The sequence below is a fragment of the Otolemur garnettii genome, unplaced genomic scaffold (assembly GCF_000181295.1).
Source record: "Otolemur garnettii isolate 467f Iridium unplaced genomic scaffold, OtoGar3 scaffold00013, whole genome shotgun sequence".
Taxonomy (NCBI): Eukaryota; Metazoa; Chordata; class Mammalia; order Primates; family Galagidae; genus Otolemur; species Otolemur garnettii.
Genome location: NW_003852408.1, coordinates 30,043,801 through 30,051,345, shown reverse-complemented (window position 1 = coordinate 30,051,345; position 7,545 = coordinate 30,043,801). Strand labels below are relative to the sequence as shown.

Genomic DNA, 7,545 nt, shown 5'->3' with positions numbered 1-7,545 from the left:
GGGATAGCTTGAGGCTCTGTCTCAAAAAAAAAAAAAAAAAAAGAAATCAAAAGAGGCTTCTCTGAGGCAGCACTAAATAAAAGGAGTAGAAAAAGAACATTCTAGGAAGAGGAAATAGCCTACATAAAGATCATGTGGCAAGAAAAATGACCAGGAAATTGTAGAATCTGAAGGAAGATCCAAGTGGCTTGGAGCATCAAGGTCAAGGGATAAGAGTTAAAGATGGAAAGGCAGGTGTAGTCCAGTGCCATAAGTAGTATGAAAATTTTAGTGCAGTGGTGGAAAAAGGACAAATTTTTCCAAAATAAAATCAGAACTTAAAACAATATCCAATATCCTCTATTACTGGATATTATATTATTGATATTAATTTTTACTGGAAAATTTTAAAAAATCCTGCTGTATGTATCTTAACTTTTTGCTCCATGATTTTATACATATAAAAAAATAAATTTTAGTCTTACTCATTTTTCATTTTAAAAATTTTTATTATAAATATATGTGATCTATATGTATTTTACTTAATAAAAAATAAATAAATAAGTAAAAAATAATATATGCCTTAGCTCAGTGCCTATAGATCAGCGGCTAGGGCACCAGCCACATACACTGGAGCTAGTGGGTTCAAATCCACCCCAGGCCTCCCAAACAACAATGACAACTACAATAAAAAAATAGCCAGGCATTGTGGCAGGAGTCTATAGTTCCAGCTGCTCGAGAGCTGAGGCAAGAGAATCACTTAAGCCCAAGTGCTGGAGGTTGCTGTAAGCTGTGACACCATGGCACTCTACCCAGGGAGACATAGTGAGAATCTGTCTCAATAATAATAATAATAATAATCAATTAAAAAATAATAATATATGCCTGTAAAATACTAGAACTTAGAAAATCCTATCTCCCAATCCACCTACAAATGTAAATATTACCCATTCTTTCAAATGTACATTTATATACATGTATGTATTTATATGTGTGTATATGTAATTTAAATAGTCATGTTCATATCATAGTGTTCTACATTGTGCTTTTTACATTCACTAAAAATGCAAAAGCCTGTTGATCTATCTTATTCTCCTTGACAAAGGTTTGTTTTTTTGTTTTTTTTTTTGTAGAGACAGAGTCTCACTTCATCGCCCTTGGTAACTCTTGGGCTCTTGCCTCAGCCCCTCCCAAGTATATGGGACTATAAGCACCTGCTATGATATCCAGCTATTTTTAGAGATGGGGTCTTACTCTACTCAGGTTGGTCTCAAACTCTGTGAGCTCAAGCAATCCACCTACCATGGCCTCCCAGAGTGCTAGAATTAGAGGCATGAGCCACTTCCCTGCTCTGTGTACTGGCAGTTTTCAGTAGGGTTTATGCTGCTCTGAGAATCTAATGCCTCCATTGATGTCACAAGAGGCAGGATCTCAGACAGTGAAGCAAGCATAGGGAGAAGCTATAAATACAGATGAAGCTTCAACTGAAAATACAAATGAGGCTTTTCTAGCCTGCTGTTCACTACCTGCTGTCTGGCCTGGTTTCTAACAGGCCACAGATTGGTAGCAGTCCACAGCCTAGTATATAAGACTTTTAAAGCTAATATAATAAAAATCAGAATCACAACATTCTAGTGAGTACCTATTACTAAAACATTACTCTGGAATTTATTTTAGAATATAATATTAATATCTGACAATTTTTTTCTCTCAGTTCCCCCCCCCATCAGTTGTTCTAATACATTGTTTGCATGTCCCTTTTTTTTTTTTCAAAGACTGGAAATGTTACTAAAGTCTCGTATATATTATATTTGTAACTATTCCTGTTTTACTTTCCCGGCTGATTTTGCACCATGACCACAATCTTTCAATTACTTTAATATATAATAGTACAAATCATACTCTAATTCTTCTTTCTAAAAGTATATTTCATCATTATTGCTTGCTTCATTCAAGATTAGACTTTTTGTGAATTTCTTTCCCATACCCCATCCTTAGAGGAATTAAATGTATAAGTTAATTCTAAATTACATCTTCACAATACTGAGTTATCCCATACAGGAGCATAGTACTATCCTTTATTAAAAACCCTCTTTCACGTCTTAGTATAAATTTTGTGTTTTCCTGATATAAGTGAAAACAATTTCCAATTAATTCCTAAATATCTTAGTATTTTTTGTTGCATTTGTTATTGGGATTCTTTTCCATTATGTTTTCCATGTGTGTTTATGTTTTGGTGTGTGTTCCCCCTATTTTCTCCTCCCTCCAACCCCTATCCCTCTTCCCATTTCCTTTGTAGCATTTAGCACAAACTGTAATTATCTTATTTGTTTTCTTATATTGTCTGTCTTTCCCATTAGACTCTGTACTTCACAGAGATAGGCATTATATCCTAAGTGCTGGGCACATAGCAGGCCAACAAACATCTGCCGATTTGGTTACTTGTGCTAATGAACATAACTTATTAGTACCTTATAGCACACACAGCTTTATTTTAGGTCCTAACAAAATCTAAAATTTTTGTCTGTGTTTTCTGCATGGTTATGGTTAATAATTCTATTTTGAAAACTAAATATAGATGGAAGTTAAATAGCTTCTTCAAAAATTGTACCCATAAATGTATATTATTTAATAAAATTAAGTTTAAAAAAAAAAAAGACAAGACCAAGAAGAAAAAAAAAAAAAACTTTTACCTGTGTTTTCTGCATGGTTATGGTTAATAATTGTATTTGGACAACTAAATATAGATGGAAGTTAAATAGCTTCTTCAGAACTCACCCGTAGGAAGCTGGAAAACTACTGAGAAATTTTGACAGATATTCTCCCAGACACATGAATCAGTAACACCAACCTTGCCCAGGTTTGAAAACAGAGATTGATAGATTTGGCAATTTTGCTGTCTTTTAATTAACTGGCATATGCAGGCCATCTTCTAGTAAGACAACTGTTTGTTCTCAAAGGCTACATTATACAGTGATATATTGTAGACATGCTATCACCCCGAAAAGAACACAGTTGTGTCATCACAGCTCACTGCAACCCCAAACTCCTGGGCTTAAGAAATCATCCTGAGGCGGCGCCTGTGGCTCAGTGAGTAGGGCGCAGGCCCCATATATCAAAGGCGGCGGATTCAAACCCGGCCCCGGCTGAACTGCAACCAAAAAATAGCCGGCCTATTGTGGCGGGCGCCTGTAGTCCTAGCTACTCCGGAGGCTGAGGCAAGAGAATCACTTAAGCTCAGGAGTTGGAGGTTGCTGTGAGCTGTGTGACACCACGGCACTCTACCAAGGGCAACAAAGTGAAACTCTGCCTCAAAAAAAAAAAAAAAAAAAAAAAAAAAAAAGAAAGAAATCATCCTGCCTCAGCCTCCTGAGTAGCTGGAACTACAGGCACATGCTACCATGCCTAGCTAATTTTTTCTATTTCACTTTTGCTTAAGCTGGTATCCCTTGCTTGGTCTGATATCAAATTCCTGACTTCAAGGAATCCTCACACCTCACTGTCCCAGAGTGCTAAAGTTACAGGTATGAGCCACCACATCCAATCCCTGTAGACATTTAAAGCAGCAATTAGGAACATATTTCACTTAAAATGTGTTGAGCAACCTCAACGTGGTGCTACTAATGTCAATTGAAATGATAAGTTAATAAAAGAATACCCAAAGCTAAATTCTAGAAATGCCAAGTAGAGGCTCGGTGCCTGTGGCCCAAGTGGCTAAGGCATCAGCCACATAGAACTATAAGGTGGTGGGTTCAAATCCAGCCCGGGCCCGCCAAACAACAATGACAGCTGCAACCACAAAATAGCCGGGCACTGTGGCGGGAGCCTGTGGTTCCAGCTACCTGGGAGGCAGAGGCAGGAGACTCGCTTGAGCCCAGGAGTTGGAGGTTGCTGTGAGCTGTAATGCTATGGCACGCTACCCAGGGTGACAGCTTGAGGCTCTGTCTCAAAAAAAAAAAAAAAAAGAAAAAGAAATACAAAGTAGATGAGTACAGCTACTTCACAATTTACGTGCCTAGAAGCTGATGATGAGTTTCTTCTAACAAGACATATCCTGATTTTAAAAGTGTTAAAATGTGAGGAAAAAAGGGTCTTAAAAGGGAGGAAATAAGATATTGTTGAGCCTAACAAGCATAAACACCACACCAGATGTTTTCTATATTTATCTGACTTAATAGGTCACAAAATTTAGTGGTTCAGAGCAGCATTTGTGAACTTTTTTTTGGTCTCAGAAGTCTTTTAATTTAAAAAGTTCATTTATGGAGTGGCACCTGTGGCTCAGTAAGTAGGGCACCAGCCCCATATACCAAGGGTGACAAGTTCAAACCCGGTCCCAGCCATACTGCAACAACAAAAAAAATAGCCGGGCGTTGTGGCAAGCACCTATAGTCCCAGATACTCCGGAGGCTGAGGCAAGAGAATGGAGGTTGCTGTGAGGTATGATGCCATAGCACTCTACCGAGGGCGAAAAGTGAGACTCTGTCTCTCTAAAAAAAAAAAAAAAAGTTCATTTATGAGGTTGGGTGGAATGGCTCAAGCCTATAATCCCAGCACTCAGAGGCTGAGGCAGGTGGATTGCCTAATCTCAGCGTTCCAGACCAGTCTGAGTAAGAGCAAGACCCCATCTATACCAAAAATAGAAAAAGTAAGGCAAGAGGATCGCTTGAGTCCAAGAATTTGAGGTTGCTGTGAGCTATGACACCACCACACTCTACCTAGCATGACAGAGTGAGACTATCCCACCCCCCAAAAAGATGATTATTTAAGGTAAAATTGCTCAATAAATAGAAGCTATCTACCACAGATTACTCAAAATGCTCACTTGTCTAACTATGCAGAAAATGTATTCTTTATCCTTTAAAAAGTTAAAGTTTTAATTTTACCTGTTTTAAGATCAATTTTCTAAAGGAGGAGGTGGCACAGGAATGCAGCAGAGTTCAAGTGTGGAATTCATTTGTTGAGAGTTAAATATTTTTAGCACTAGAAAAAAAATGAAAATGAAAAATTGAAATGAAAATTTTCAATTGCTAATTGAAAATATAATACAAAGAACAGTTTTGATAAGACATTCAAAAAAAAATTTTAACAAATGGATCCTGAAACTTTCTATAACAATTAGCATACTTGTATACTTTTATCAAATCTAAGAAAAGCCATCATTTTAGAAACAGAAAATCTGAATTTTAGTTTCAAATTTGCCATTAATTATCTATAAGGCCTTGAGCAGGCTACTTAATTTTTATCAGGCTCACGCAAATAAACAAAAAATTCTATGCCTCTAATTTTTGAAATATGTTACAATGATTTCTCTCTCACACATACACTCAGACACACAAAAAAATTTTTTAAATGCTCTTGGTAAAATCTTTTTTTTTTCTTGGTAAAATCTTAATATGCTTATGTGAAAATGAGTTTCATATAACTTTAAAATGTATCATTTAATTAATTTATTTATTTTTAGAGACAGAGTCTCACTTTATTGCCCTTGGTAGAGTGCCGTGACATCACAGCTCACAGCAACCTCCAACTCCTGGGCTTAGGCGATTCTCCTGCCTCAGCCTCTGGAGTAGCTGGGACTATAGACCTCCGCTACAACATCCGGCTATTTATTTTTTTGTTGCAGTTTGGGCAGGGCTGGGTTTGAACCCGCCACCCTCAGTATATGGGGCTAGCGGCCTACTCACTGAGCCACAGGTGGTGCCAAAAATGTATCATTTTTTAAAAAGAATACAGAAAATGCTTCAATTTATGGCATAAAAACATATTGAAAGATTTTTGGTCAGAGAAAATAATTTCAAAATGCTAAAAATAAACACTTTCTACCTCTCTATTCAAAACTGTACCAACAATTTTAAAATCTAAAATATTAATAGAAGGCCCAATGTTGTGGTGGCTCACACTCCTAGCTCTGTGAGAAGCCAAGGCAGGTGGATTGCTTGAGCTCAGGTGTTGGAGAACAGCATGAGCTAGAGTGAGACCCATCTCTACTAAAAATAGAAAAACCAGCCAGGCATTGTGGCAGATGCTTGTAGTCCTAGCTACTTGAGGGGCTGAGGTAAAAGGATCTCTTGAGCACAAGAGTTTTAGGTTTGCTGTGAGCTATGACGCCATAGCACTCTACTCAGGGCAATCGAGTGAGACTCTACATTATCTATAAATAAATAAATAAATAAAATACTAATAGAAATTAATATTTTAAAATACATTTATTAACAAAATATAGTTTTTAAATACAAAGAATATACAATAAAATTCTCTTGGAATTAAATATTATAAAGCCTCCAATTTTTTTTTTGAGACAGAGTCTCACTATGTCACCCTAGGTAGAGTGCTGTGGTATCATAGCTCACAGCAACCTCAAACTCTTGGGCTTAAGCAATTCTCTTGCCTCAGCATCCCAAGTAGCTGGGACTATAGGCACCCACCACAATGCTCAGCTGTTTTTTGGTTGTAGTTATCATTGTTGTTTAGCTGGCCCAAGCTGGGTTCGAACCCGCCAGCCTCGGTGTATGTGGCTAGTGCCATAACCACTATGCTACAGGTGCCAAGTCAAAGCCTCCAATATTTTTTAAACTGAAGATGTGTCTGGACCCTCTACCCCAACCACAGCAGCTGAATCTTCATCTCTTAAACACTGGGCTTTCAGATGAGATTTTTATTTTATCAGAAAATTCTGTAGTAGGGAAAAAACTTTAAAAATACCTCTGGAAAGACATATAAGAGACTAATTAACACTCTGAGAGGGACACTTGGTATCAAGGAAATAGGAATGGGAATAAGCTCTTTCTGTTTATACCTGGTGAATTTTAAACTACGAAGACAACTGCCACATTTTGCAGCAGTGTAAGAAGACAGATTGGAGAACTATCCAGGGAACCTCTGTTGAGACAGTTCTCCTATAATCTTTCAGGGCTAAGGAGACAGATACCTATTAGGTCCTCAATTAAAAACACAAAACACACACACAAAGGACAAACAACAGGAAAACTGAGTTTTATTAACCTTTAGCACTTCAATCCTGACTGGCTGGAGGAAATTAGCTTCTTATCAATGAAAAATAACACTGTCTGGAGCTTCTATAGTTCTCTCACATACAAAGTCTGACAAATGATAAAAAATTAACTATGTAAAGAAGAAAATAAAGAGCAAACTAGACTCGAGAATCAGAAGCACAGATGACTTAATAATGGAGTTAACACATAAAGACAATTATTTAAAGTAATTCTAACTAATAGAAAATAGAGGGGGAAATGAACAAAACTGATGAAAGATGAAACATTTCACCAATGAATTCAGATCTATAAGAAACTAAATGAGCAGCTTGGCTCCTGTGGCTCAAGCGGCTAAGGCGCCAGCCACATATACCTGAGCTGGCAGGTTCGAATCCAGCCTGGACCCACCAAACAACAATGATGGCTGCAACCAAAAAATAGCTGGGCGTTATGGTGGGTGCCTGTGATCCCAGCTACTTGGGAGATGGAGGCAGGAGACTCGCTTGAGCCCAGGAGTTGGAGGTTGCTGTGAGCTGTGATGCCAAAGCACTCTACCCAGGATGACAGCTTGAGG

General features: G+C 37.7%; 1 protein-coding gene across 1 annotated transcript in view; it reads right to left on the bottom strand.

Moving 5' to 3' along the window:
* FAM126B (family with sequence similarity 126 member B) overlaps nucleotides 1-7,545 on the bottom strand; it is an 81,595-nt gene that overhangs the window by 51,260 nt on the left and 22,790 nt on the right. Inside the window, exon 3 of the mRNA XM_023510385.1 lies at nucleotides 4,863-4,959. The gene's annotated coding sequence lies outside the window, so the exon portion shown is untranslated. The remainder of the gene's footprint in view (nucleotides 1-4,862; nucleotides 4,960-7,545) is intronic.